We start from the raw sequence: 14850 nt of genomic DNA on the forward strand, positions 1-14850 counted from the left end.
CCACTAAGCACAGACGTTGCAGCATAGTAATGAAAAAATCAAGGTTGACAAGGTTGTTATGACTCTAAGAATTTGACGCATCACTTGTAAGAGCATTGTGTTGAATTAGACTCTTTGGCCTAATTCGCGCTTAAGTTACTTCAGGAGCTGTCATAGTTGATAGCTTATTCTCTCCTTCTTGTGGATAGTAGAATTAATTGCAAGTAACTATGAAGCGAGAAACAGAGATGGCAAGAGGAGTATCGTCGTCTTTCAACTAGATGCAATAAAGTGTATGGAGAATAAAATTGACTTGAAGGTGCAGGGGATTAGCACTTACTTGTTAAATTTGCGACTTAGGCGCACTTGATATCTCCATGACATCCTTTTTATGATCTAGTGAATATGACTTAGTCGTGAGTCATTACCTAGTTGAGCCTAAACCTTTAAAACTTGTCTTCGAGAACTCACACATTAAGATGATTGGAATTTGTTTATGACATTGGTCATGAACCAGTGGCTTATTATACTTAATCACATTAATGAGATGATGACACGATGGGTTGAGTAGGCCTTATTGGGCCCACTCGCTTATGACATCCTACTCTTATATGAATGTGTAACTTTGTTCGCAATGGGTGCACACAAGTAAGTAGGAAAGCCATAGAAGGTCATTTGTTTTGGCGCATTTAGTCCACTATGATATTTTGTGACTGGATATGTGTGAGGGTATGATAGCTAAGCCTCAATCTCGACACATTTATAGATTACGATACGCATCTGAGTCAAGACTATTTGATCTCCCATAAGTCAAAAGTTTTGAGATGATTTTTGACATTGCACATATGAGGTCGAGATCAATTAGATAAGAGCTTTTGTGCTTTTAGTTTTGACCAAGGTGGCGAGTATCTATTTGAGTTATTTTTCACAAAAACTCTGTGAAGAGAGATGGATGCTTAGAAAATTGATTATTCCTAGTACTCAACAACACAATGGTGTAGTAGAGATAAGGAATTAAATATTGTTAATGTTAGGTGGATAATGGCACAAGATGTTTCCCAATTGGAAATTGCACTAGTTTGTTGCCTATATCCCTAACTAAGAGCCCTCCATATCAGATTTTACACTCCAGTTTTGAGTAATAGGTTAGTGGAGAGCCATCTATGGGCGATCTGTAACCGTTAAGCAGCTTATCTTTATTTTACTTCTCATAAGATTGTGAAGTTAAGACCTAGGGTTCTATAGCGCATTATTGTATGCTGTCTTGTAAACACAAAGGGTCGTGTGGCGCATTATTGTATGTGGTCATGTAAACCCTCCGGGTCATGTGCATATAGGTAAGCAGCTTTGTGGTAGTGTAACTAAGTCACATAAAGTTTTATTAGTATAGGTGACGTGAATAGAGTTTTTGGAACTCTATAAGATAGAGAATTCTAAACATAGCGCTCTATGTAGCCTAGTTGAGAATGGGAAGAAATTTCCAATATCCTAGGGACAGTGGGAGCGATGTGCTTACTAATGCATTACTCCATTAGAGAAGAATACTCTACATTCTTAGTTGCATGGTACCAAATGTAAAAATTTTCCTCGTCATCACTGGGTGATTAAGAGGGAAACATTCATGATTGCTCTGCAAGATGATAAAGAGCCTAGGATAATGCCAAAGGCTCTAGTCCCCTGTTTTAAAAAAGTGGATCAATGTTGCGCAGTTTAAGACAAAGTCTTTGAGGATTAATCATTTCTATAATTTGGTTGACTTTCCATTATGACGCAAAACTGTTCTAAATTTATGCGTAATTTGGATAGTCATTGTTGAGGCATAAGGCTCGCTAGATACCGAAAAGTCGCACCATTGAGGAAAGTGTAGACCATGAGAAGACTTCCTCCTAGGGAGTGAGGTTATTTTGACTTAGGATATGATTGACATAAGTTCGGAACATTGATTTGTGAACATTGTGACCCGATTTCTCGTTAGAGAATTGGATAAGTATATCCGTAGGGATTTACCTTCTGCTTTTACGGTGAAAAGTTAGGAGCGCAAAAAGGTTGCTAGTTCCAATAAATCTTTTATAGCCTAAAACAGTTATCCAAATAGTGGTTCTTAGATTTCGTCAAGCCATGATAGGCAAACGATGATCGATGAAGACCACTGAGGCATGATCAATGGTCCAAAAGAAGTTTTTCCTTACTTAGTCATTATGAGCCAGGAATTTATAAGGTTGTCGCCACCTAGGGTGGGCAATCCTCTATTTTAGATATGATGGACATGGGTGATGTAATTTATATGCTCGGATGTACGATCCTTAGGGATTGTTTTAGGAAAATTCTCGGTTTGTCTTCGATGACTTACATAAGGAATATCCTAGAACGATTCTAGATGCAAAATTGCAAATCCATTGACTTACCTATCGGTAAAAGCCAGAGCCTTAGCTATTGAGTGAATCCTCGGATTGTCTTTGGGAGGAACAGATGACCTATATTCCTTGATCTTTTCTTTGTTGTGGGAGCCTAAAGTACGCTATGTGGGTGTATTCGGCATGATAAGTGTTATCTTTGGTAAATGGTCAACTGAGTTGTTTAGACATTGACCTTGCTCATTAGACTGTGGATAAAATGCTTTACTAGTAGTATATTAATTTGCTCATTGTAAGATTCAATGCGCTAGTTGGGCGCATCTGTGCTAGTTGGGTGCACTAAGAATGAACGCAAATTGGTCACCAAAATATCTTTAGAGAGGTTATTGCGCAAGAGGTAGTGATCTTAAATTACTTCATGTGAGGCGCACATGGTGGATTCCGTTGTATATACTTATCGCAAGAGGTGCTGATAAGGCTTATGTTTGGAATCTATAATTGCGCAGGCTGTGTTTTTTTTTTAAATCGATCACTTATTTTGAGATGATGGGATGTTGACACTATTATGGTTTGTGTCATAATGATTAGCAGATGATGATGTCAGCAGGCAAAATTGGCTCACTCACACGAGCAATCGCCCTTGGCGCTTGGGAGCGAGCATGGATGAGACTAGTGATATTTTTATTTGGAGCCAAGAGAGGCTTAAATAATCCACTATGCATGTCGCCTTGGTTACAACCAAGATGAGGTCTTGTTAAGGACCAAACATGGATGTTAGTACCCACTTTCCATGTTGTGCCTGTTATGATTAGCCAGATGCGAGATCTCATTTGGCGCCTAGAAGGCGAGCAAATAGAGAATTCGAGTTAGGCGCTAGAAAGCGACTAGACTAATATCTGTACGGTGTATCGAGTATGACGTCACTCTTTATGGAAGAGTTACTCCACCGTAGCACGTATTCATACTATATGTGCTTGGCGACCGAGTAATGGGGTGAGAGAATGGATCCCTGCTTCCTCACCGTGTGAGTCTTACGTGTCATTATTGATATGAATTTCATTTATGTACCCTTTTGTGACTTTTGACTATGTCATAAGGTAAGGGGTTGATGTTCTGCTACTTTGGTATGTTGCCTGCGGTCATGCATGATTCGGCCTTAAGGGACATCATTGGGAAAGCGGTCAATCCTAAACTAAATGGCATGAGTGCAAAGGGAAGATCATCTAGTATTACACCACTGTTGTATATTCACTGCCGGCAACTCACATCGCTCTGTATGAGAGGCGAATTGAGTGTGAATATATTGTAAGAATTGAGAGGGTCAAACATGCTCTTTTTGAGGGATTAGAGATGTTTTTGGACCGGTGTAATTAGATGGGTCTGGGGTATATGAGACACTATTTCTGTTCTTTTTGGGTTGATGTCTCTATGTTGGCTCATTTTGAGTTTCTAGTATAGAGCTCCCACATGCAGGTGTCCTCAGCAGTCGCACAGTGCAGTGGCTAGTATGAGATTGTTTATTTTTTTGGGGAGATTGAGATAGAGATGTGGTAGTGTCATGCCAACTCATGTGCGAGTGGGAGATGTTAGTAATGGGCGCCCATGTGGCATGACCATTTGTATTTGAATTTGAATCTTATCCAAATAGGTTTTGAAATTGAATTCAAACCTATTTAGGATAACCACTCAGGATACAGATATTATCTCCATTAACTGATATGGATAGATAATAATAACATATTATATATCTGATATATGGGTTATGGGTAAAAAAGAGAGAAACAACGTATGATCTGAGTTTTACCCATATACTGACTCTCTCCCAAAAAACAACGATCAAGTCATTTGCACTGTGATTTGTGTGGGTGATATTCATTCTGTAATATCACTTCACTGCTGGGTTGGTTTATCAGATTCTGGAAGCACGTGATTTACCTACGAGGTTCTATCATCTAAAGGTATGATCTAAATATTTTATCCGCTGCATTTTTTATACTTTGATTTACAGTTCTAATAAGTCTGATTGGAGACATATTTACCAAAATACCCTAATAGTAATAGTCACAGTGACAGTGTGAATATTCCATAATGTGAACATTTACATTATAAAATATGAATATTCACATCACCAAGTTGCTAACCATTCAAAAAATATTTATAAGGGTAAAATTATTCATAAAATATCTTAAATATGAGAATTATGATTTGGTAGATCAAATGTCTAAATAATAAGACAAGTGTACCATGTTTATTAAAATATATACTGCTTATTGTAGTAAACATAGATTATACGGATGCCCTCTCTTGATTTTTTTCCCATATAAGCACAATAAACAATGTTAATAGGACTGCTTTTACAAAGTCAAAATGCAATTATTCTCATAAAATCATTCCAAAATTACCATAAAAATGAAAACAAAATTACAGGTGCCAAACAAAAATACAGGTAGAACCATGTTTTTATGTTTAGATTAGGTAATAAATCTTTTTATATATAGCATTTCTTTTATTGTTTTGTTCTTATTTTTTAGTCTAAAAATTTGTCCAATAATAAAAAAATTATCATAAATGGTTGCAATTTCTAATTTTTTACGAATGAATAATTGAATTAGCATATAGAACCACCCCAAATTGGAATCTTCCAAAAGTCTTTCTTATAACTAACTTACCATAAGCATAACCATAACCACAACAATTAATTCTTTATTACCTTAAACCAAAATTTTACCATACACAATTTGGTAAATTGAATAATTCCGACAATTTCTTTACTTTTTCAATAGTTTTTCAATAAAAAATTAAATTGACACTTAATTATAAATCACCCTCCACCTACTTATGTTTTACTAAATTCAAATTATTTTATTATGTTTCAATAAGTCTTATCGGTGACATAGTGGCTAAAATATCCCTAATAATAATATTCATATTGACAGTATGAATATTCTGTGATGTGAACATTCACATTATAAAATATGAATATTCACATCACCAAGTTGCTAACTATTCAAAATATATTTATAAGAGTAAAATTATTCATAAAATATCTTAAATATGAGAATTAAGATTTGGTAGATTAAATGTCTAAATAATAAGACAGGTGTACCACGTTTATTAAAATATATACTGTTTATTGTAGTAAACATAGATTATACTGATGCCCTCTCTTGATTTTTTTTTCCCATATAAGCACAATAAACAATGTTAATAGAACTGCTTTTGCAAAGTCAAAATGCATTTATTCTCATAAAATCATTCCAAAATTACCATAAAATGAAAACAAAAATACAGGTGCCAATCAAAAATACAGGTAGAACCATGTTTTTATGTTTAGTGATAAGAAAATTAGGTAATAACTCTTTTTATATATAGCATTTCCTCTATTGTTTTGTTCTCATTTTTTAGTCTAAAAATTTGTCAAATAATAAAAAAATTATCATAAATGGTTGCAATTTCTATTGTTTTACGAATGAATAATTAAATTAGCATATAGAACCCCCCCAAATTGGAATCTTTCCAAAAGTCTTTCTTATAACTAACTTACCATAACAAGAACAATTAATTCTTTTTTACAGTAAACCAAAATTTTACCATATACAATTTGGTAAAGTGAATAATTCCGACAATTTCTTTACTTTTTCAATAGTTTAATAAAAAATTAAATGGACACTTATTCATAAATCACTCTTCACCAACTTATATTCTACTTAATTCAAATTATTTTATTATGTTATAAGAAGTCTGATTGGTGACATATTTACCAAAATACCCTAATAGTAATATTCACATTGACAGTGTGGATATTCCGTAATGTGAACATTCACATTATAAAATATGAATATTCACATCACCAAGTTGCTAACCATTCAAAAAAATTTATAAGGGTAAAATTATTCATAAAATATCTTAAATATGAGAATTAAGATTTGGTATATCAAATGTGTAAATAATAAGATAGGTGTACCGTGTTTATTAAAATATATACTATTTATTGTAGTAAACATAGATTATACTGATGCCCTCTCTTAGATTTTTTTCCCACATAAGCACAATAAACAATGTTAATAAGACTGGTTTTGCATAGTCAAAATGCATTTAGGTGGTGTTTGGGAAGGGCTTTTGGGGCTAAATTAGCCATGTAAGGACAAAAAAGTTGATTTTAGCCACATGGGGACAAAAACGGAGGCAATCACTTGGCACCAACAATTGTGAAGGTAAATTTACAAAATTACCCCCACATGAGAGAGGGGCATCACCTCAGCGTTTCCCAGACAAAAGCGTCACATCACTTCCCAAAAAACACCAATTCCCAGAAAAATACACAGGACGTTGAAAAAAAAAAAAATTAAAACATTTTTTTGGTTTTTGTTAAAATATTTTATAAAAATAATTTCAAACTCTATTTATAAAAATATTTTTAAATATTTTAATTTTTTTGTTATGTATTTGATTATGATTTGAGTGTAGAATTGTGAAAGTAGTATGAGTTTCGAGTTATGTGTTTGGTTATGAGTTTTAAAAATAATTTACTAATTGAGTTTTATTTTATATGTTTGGTTATGAGTTGAATGTAGAGTTGTTTTTAAATTTAAAATATTAACATTTTAAATTATTTAAATTTTTTTGTTAAAATAATTTTTTGAATATTTAAATTATTTAAATTTTTACGATTTAAATTTTTTGAATATTTATTTTAATTTTTTGCTTATTAAATTTTTTAGATTATTTACATTATTTAAATATTTAAAATAAAATTAAAATTAAAATTAAATATTTAAAATTAAATTTAAATTAAATTATTTAAAATAGGCAGGACAATAAAATAAAACCTCACTTTTTATCATTTCACAGAAAATGAAGAAAAAATTAAAATAACAATAAAATAAAAAACACATGAAAAAACCATTTGCAAAAAAAAAAAAAAAACTTAAAATACATAAATTATTTTAAAAAAATACGCCTCATTCAAAAATATTTAAAAATATTTAAAAAATTATAAAAACGTAAATTCAAAAAAAAAAAGAACGACAAAAATAAGCCTCATCCAAAAAGAAAAAAAAATAGAAATTACCATTTTTCATGTAATTTATAAATAAATAAAACACATGAAAACCTATTTTTGAAATAAAACACATAAAAAATATATAAAAAAAAACATAAAAACATAAATTACCATTCGCCACGTAATTTACAAATAAATGAAACACATAAATAAAAAAAATGTTATTGTATACCAATAAAAATAAATAAGGCAAAAAACGTAAATTAAAAAACAAGAACTAATTAATGTATAAAAAAATAAAAATGACTAAAACATAAATTTAAAAAAAAATAAAGAAAAATACGGCAAATCCAAGCCCAAAATAAAAAAATAAAAAAATAAATATTTTACCAAAATACGCCAAAATAAAACCCAAAATAAAAAAATTTAAGCAAAATACGCCAATTCCAAACCCAAAATAAAAAAAAAAGAAAAAAGAAAAAAAAGTTAGCAAAAAAGGCCAAATCCAAACCGAAAATAAGAAGAAAAAAAAAAAAAAAAAACAACAACAACAACGGCACTTTGGTAAATGAACAGGAAGACACCTCACCAAAAAGCCAAAAAAGTCAAAAAGCCATTCCCAAATCAGGTTTTTTAACCCCAGGCTAAAATAGCCAAAAAAATCAAAAAGCCAACCCACTTCTCAAACAGAGGCTTATTCTCATAAAATCATTCCAAAATTACCATAAAAATGAAAACAAAAATACAAGTGCCAATCAAAAATACAGGTTGAACCATGTTTTCATGTTTAGTGATAAGAAAATTAGGTAATAAATCTTTTTATATATAGCGTTTCTTTTATTGTTTTGTTCTCGTTTTTTAGTCTAAAAATTTGTCTAACAATAAAAAAATTATCATAAATGGTTGCAATTTCTAATTTTTAACGAATGAACAATTGAATTAGCATATAGAACCACCCCAAATTGGAATCTTCCAAAAGTCTTTCTTATAACTAACTTACCATAACTATAACCATAACCATAACCAGAACAATTAATTCTTTATTACCTTAAACCAAAATTTTACCATACACAATTTGGTAAATTGAATAATTCCGACAATTTCTTTACTTTTTCAATAGTTTTTCAATAAAAAATTAAATTGACACTTAATTATAAATCACTCTCCACCTACTTATGTTTTACTAAATTCAAATTATTTTATTATGTTTTAATAAGTCTTATCGGTGACATAGTTGCTAAAATATCACTAATAATAATATTCATATTGACAGTATGAATATTCTGTGATGTGAACATTCACATTATAAAATATGAATATTCACATCACTAAGTTACTAATCATTCAAAAAATATTTATAAGGGTAAAATTATTCATAAAATATCTTAAATACGATAATTAAGATTTGGTAGATTAAATGTCTAAACTATAAGACAGGTGTACCACGTTTATTAAAATATGTACTGTTTATTGTAGTAAACATAGATTATACTGATGCCCTCTTTTGATTTTTTTTCTCATATAAGCACAATAAAGAATGTTAATAGGACTGCTTTTGCAAAGTCAAAATGCATTTATTCTCATAAAATCATTCCAAAATTACCATAAAAATGAAAACAAAAATACAGGAGCCAATCAAAAATATAGGTAGAACCATGTTTTTATGTTTAGTGATAAGAAAATTAGGTCATAAATCTTTTTATATATAGCATTTCCTTTATTGTTTTGTTCTCAGTTTTTAGTCTAAAAATTTGTCTACTAATAAAAAAATTATCATAAATGGTTGCAATTTCTAATTTTTTACGAATGAATAATTAAAGGGGTTTTTTTTTTAAGGTCCCTGGTATTATGATTTTATAGCATAAAGGACACTCAATATTTTTATAATGTCTAAGGTCCCTTAACATCAATCCAGAGAAAATTCGATCCAGAGAAAATTCAACCAGAGAAAATTCAATCCAGTGAAATTCTTTGGTCCAAACCCAGAGAAAATTCAATTTAATCCAGAGAAATTATCTGTTCCAAACCAGAGAAAATTCAATTCAGTGTTATTCTTTGGTAAAATTGGACTGATTAAGATGAAGCCCACTAATTCACTGAATTTAATTCAGTGAAATTCTTGAATTTTCAATTGAATCAGTGAAATTCAATTCGGTGAATCAGAATGAGAATGCTCTGAATCAGAATGAGAATGCTCTGATTCTACATAATATTGTGGATGTCTAATCCAATTTCACTCAATTAAAGGCAGAGAAAATTAAACAAACTGAGTTTAAACCAGAGAAATTCAGAATTTCTCTGGACCAGTAAAGAATTTCTCTAGACTCAAAATCATAGAAAATTCAATCTAAATCAGAGATTTTCTCAGGTTCAAATCAGAGAAAATTCAATCCAAACTTTGAGAATTCCTCTGGTCCAAACCAGAGAAATTTAATCAAAATCATAAAAAATTCAATCTAAATTAGAAAATTTCTCAGAGAATTTCTCAGGTTCAAACTCAGAGAAAATAGCCTTCCAACCTAGAGAAATTCACTGAAATCCAGAGAAAACTAGAGAATTTCTCTGGTTTCAACTCAGAGAAAATTCAGTTCAAATGATCATCTGAAGAGCCACTATCTAATGCTTTTCTTTATCACTCAACTTACTGGTTTCAGTGTTTGGGCCAAAGATCTCTTCAATCATGTTCCCAGTTGACACAAAATCAAAATCTTCAAATGGACTCATTGGGTACCTGGCTTCCCAGAGTTTAGCATCACATGGTTCCATCAAAAAACCAAGGTTCAACCTGTCACTTGACCCATCATCAATCCTGAAAAAATCGGGGTTCATGGCGATGGCAGCATTTCCAGATCCTTCGATCGAACACAAATCGACCAACTTATCAAGCAATACAATCACCTCATCAACATCGTTCTGGTCTCCAATTCGATCTGTCGAATCAGAATTCAATTGTTTCAGCCTATCCAAGGACTGGATCACAGGGTTGTCCTTGACAGAGCCATCGCCAAGAACGCAAGTGACGATTCCAAAGAGATCGATGCCTTGGAGGGCTTCGAGGGGTCCATGCCGAGATCATCGATGTTCTCTTTCACCATTTCGTCGAAGGCTTGTTGCGAAATTGAACGGCCGGATTTTGGTGGCCCCATCTCTGCCGCCGCCGCCGCTGCCGTCACCGTCGCCGTCCTCTGCTTTGCTGGCGATCCGAAGAAGACTACACTGCTGAGACTGTGTAGTGAACTCCGTCGCTCAGAATGGTTTCCAAGCTTCTTCGTTCCAGTCGGAGAATGCGCCGGCGCCTCCGTGAACGATAGCAGATTTTAGGGAGAAAAGAGAGAGGCCATTGGAGGAGAGAGAGTGTGTGAAGTTGAGATTTTAGATGTAAATGAAAAAACGTAATAGGAGTAGATATATGTTTAGAGAGGGAAAGAGGCAAATTTCTCTGATATATATTTAGGGACCTTAGACATCAAAAAATATTTTTGTGGATCTCTTTCATTACGAAAAGTGGGAGAGGGACCCTAGACCAATTTTCTCATAATTAAATTAGCATATAGAACCCCCCAAATTGGAACCTTTCCAAAAGTCTTTCTTATAACTAACTTATCATAACCAGAACAATTAATTCTTTTTTACCGTAAACCAAAATTTTACCATATACAATTTGGTAAATTGAATAATTCCGACAATTTCTTTACTTTTTCAATAGTTTAATAAAAAATTAAATGAGCATTTATTCATAAATCACTCTTGACCTATTTATGTTCTACTTAATTCAAATTATTTTATTATGTTCTAATAAGTCTGATTGGTGACACATTTACTAAAATACTTTAATAGTAATATTCATATTGACAGTGTAAATATTCCGTAATCTGAACATTCACATTATAAAATATGAATATTCACACCATTAAGTTACTAACCATTCAAAAAATATTTATAAGGGTAAAATTATCCATAAAAAATCTTAAAAATGAGAATTAAGATTTGGTAGATCAAATGTCCAAATAATAAGACTTTTTGAAAGACAAGAATATGTTATAAACTAATTGGATAGAAGTATTTGAAATGATTTCTTAATAAATCTCTCAAAATTAAACCCATGTACGCCTTGTTTGGAAAGTTGGCTATTTGGCTATTTTAGTCTGACTAAAAAAGTTGTGTTTGCGAAGTTGATTTTTTTTTTTTAAAAAAAAATTTGATTTGATAGTTGTGAGAGAAAAAATAAAATGATTATGCATTCGTATGGCATGGCTGGTTTTGGCGCTAAAAGGCTATTTTAGCTACAAAAAGACGAAATAGGTTAAAGCCAATAAAATAAAATGTTACATCTAAACCATAATCATTTCATTTTTTCTTTTACAAAAGTCAAAAAAATCAAAAAGTCTATCACAAACGAAACTTTTTAGTCTCAGGCTAAAATAGCCAAAAAGTTACAAAGTCAATCTACATCCCAAACGAACCCTATGTGTTGATGTGACATTTATCTTATTAACTATTAGAGGTGTTCAGCGGATATTTCGATCCGCCCAAACCGACCGAATAGAACTGATCCACTACATTTTGGATGGATGCGTGATGACGAGCGGACGGTTATGAATTGATTTTTTTTTCCAATCGACCTAGTTTTGGACGGTTGGTGGATTTGAGATTCTTTTGGCCGCAACCGAACCGCTAAAACGCGAGCACCCCTAATAATTTGTAAGACTTTGTGTTTTTAATTTATTTAAATATTCTGTTTGTATTTTCAATTGAAAAAAAATTTAGATATTCTGATATGTTTTCAATTTATTTTCAATTTGAAAATCTTTTTATCAAATGACAAGTGTCAATATTTAGTATTTTTGTGTGAAAAATATAATACTTAATTTTGTCATTTTTAAAAAAATAAAATTAAATAGTTTTTGAATAAAAAAAAAGTAATGAAATAATTTTGATAATGCAGGGTTTTCTTATATGTATTTATTATTGATATTTGACAATTTACTTGATAATTTTTTAGTTATGTTAAGTTGGATTGTTATCCAAAAAAAAAAAATGTTGACAAGTTATAAGAGAAAAAGTAAAATGATTATGCATTCGTATGACATGCCTAGTTTTGGGGCTAAAAGGCTATTTCAGTTACAAAATGACGAAATATGCTAAAGCCAATAAAATAAAATGTCAGATCTAAACCAGAATGATTTCATTTTTTCTTTTATAAAAGTTAAAAAAATCAAAATGTCTATCAAAAATGAGACTTTTTAGTCCCAGACTAAAATAGCCAAAAAGTTAAAAATTCAATCCATATCCCAAACGAACCCTATGTATTGGATGTGACATTTTATTTTATTAACTATTAGGGGTGTTTAGCGGATATTCCAATCCGCCCGAACCAACCAAACCGAACCGATTTGTTTCATTTTGAACGGATGCGTGATAACGAGGGAATGGTTGTGGATTGATTTTTTTTCCAATCAACCTAGTTTTGGACGGATGGTGGATTTGAGATTCCTTTGGCCACAACCGAACTGCTAAACCGCGAGCACCTCTAATAATTTGTAAGACTTTGTGTTTTCAATTTGTTTAGATATTCTGTTTGTATTTTCAATTAAAAAAGAGTTTAGATATTCTGATATGTTTTCAATTTATTTTCAATTTGGAAATCTTTTTATCAAATGACAAGTGTTGATAATACTTAATTTTGTCATTAAAAAAAAAATCAAGTTAAATAGTTTTTGAATAAAAAAAAAGTAATGAAATAATTTTGATAATACATGGTTTTCTTATAGGTATTTATTATTGATATTTAACAATTTACTTGATAATCTTTTAGTTATGTTAAGTTGGATTGTTATCAAAAAAAAAAAAAAAATGTTGACAAGTTATTATATTATGTTTAAAATTTGTAAAAGTTTAAACCGCCAAATCAATTTCCATCCATCTATCAATCCGACAATCTGTTCAATCTGCATCCGTCAATCCGACGGGCTGATGTAGATTGATTTTTTCCAACGCCAATCCAATGGATGAATGACAAATTGGAGGTTCTCCAACTACAACCGAATCACGAACAATTTTATTAATTATTTTAATATATTTTATCATTTAATGAATTATTTTAACCCAACTCTCACCCAAATATTTATTTGCTTCGTTTTTTCCTCCACTATATTTTTTTGTAATTATTCTTTTTACTACCTTTTTAATTTCTAATTGTATTCCACTAACCCAAAAACTGAGAAATGAAAAACAAAAAATAATCTTAATTTAATAATGAATTTTGAACACTGTAATAACTAGGTAGCCATTTATCATTTTAAAACATTGCCTAATTTGTTAATGCAATTAAGGTGGAAGGCAATAGGGCATCTCCAATTGTGTGTGTTTTTTTTTTAATATAAAATTTGAGTAAAAGCTCATTTTGATATCAAATGCTCTAATAGAAGGTCTTAAGATTTTATTAAATCACCGGTCAACTGGCTAGTATAATTTTTTCATAAATTTTTATCTTGAAGTGGTCATCTAAGGGATATCCAGTGACAAAAATTCAACGATAATGAACAGTAATTTGATAAAAGACAGCTATTTTCAATTTGATGAAAAATTTGAAAAATCCTGAATTTAATGATGGATTTGATGACCTGTTGAAGGAGTGAAAAATAATTTTTTTTATCAAATTTAAATTTGATGATAAATTTAATAAATTATTAAAGATGGTCTTAGGGATTGCAATCAAGCACAATTGACTAGAAGTTTAATCACTTGCTACTTAAAATGACTGGAAATATGAAAAATGACTTATAATATTGGGGGATTTGGTGATAGCCCCCTCACCATCTAATTTGTCTTTCAAAAGGACAAGAATTATATAAGTACTTTCAAAACCTCCTGATATTTTAAAACTTGTTTCTTTTACTATATTACCTTCATATCTATCAGCTCTCCTATTAAGCCATCTTCACTATGTATTTCAGAGTAAAATTTTACTCTGTACAAAAGTAAAATTTTACTCGGAATAAGAGTAAAATGTTACACTCTGAAACTAAAGTAAAATTTTACTTTGTATAAAAGTGAAATTTTACTCTGAAAAACAAGTAAACTGTGAGACTCTGAAGCTAAAAGTAAAATTTTACTTTGTATAAAAGTAAAATTTTACTCTGGTTCTGTCAAATGAAAAAAACAGAGCAATAGAACCAGAGTAAAATTTTACTCTGGTTCTATCAAATGAAATTAGATCATTCACAACCACCGTTCTTCTGTTTCTTCACAGTTACTTGGCTCTTTCGTATTACCTCTTTGGCTTCTCTGTTATCTATTACATATACACAATCATATTGCTCACTCACGACACAAAAATTTATCAAAATCAAAAACAATTTTACAATAAAAAGTTGAGAGAACATAGTAACAACTCATCAATAGATCAATTTAAGAACTTAACAACACTATCCAAATGAAAAATCTGTCCCTCAAACACACACAAACACACACAAACACACATATATATATATATGAAAAATCTAAAGAACTGTG

This window comes from Camellia sinensis, chromosome 12 (genome assembly GCF_055761805.1).
Source record: "Camellia sinensis isolate YWXY chromosome 12, ASM5576180v1, whole genome shotgun sequence".
NCBI lineage: Eukaryota > Viridiplantae > Streptophyta > Magnoliopsida > Ericales > Theaceae > Camellia > Camellia sinensis.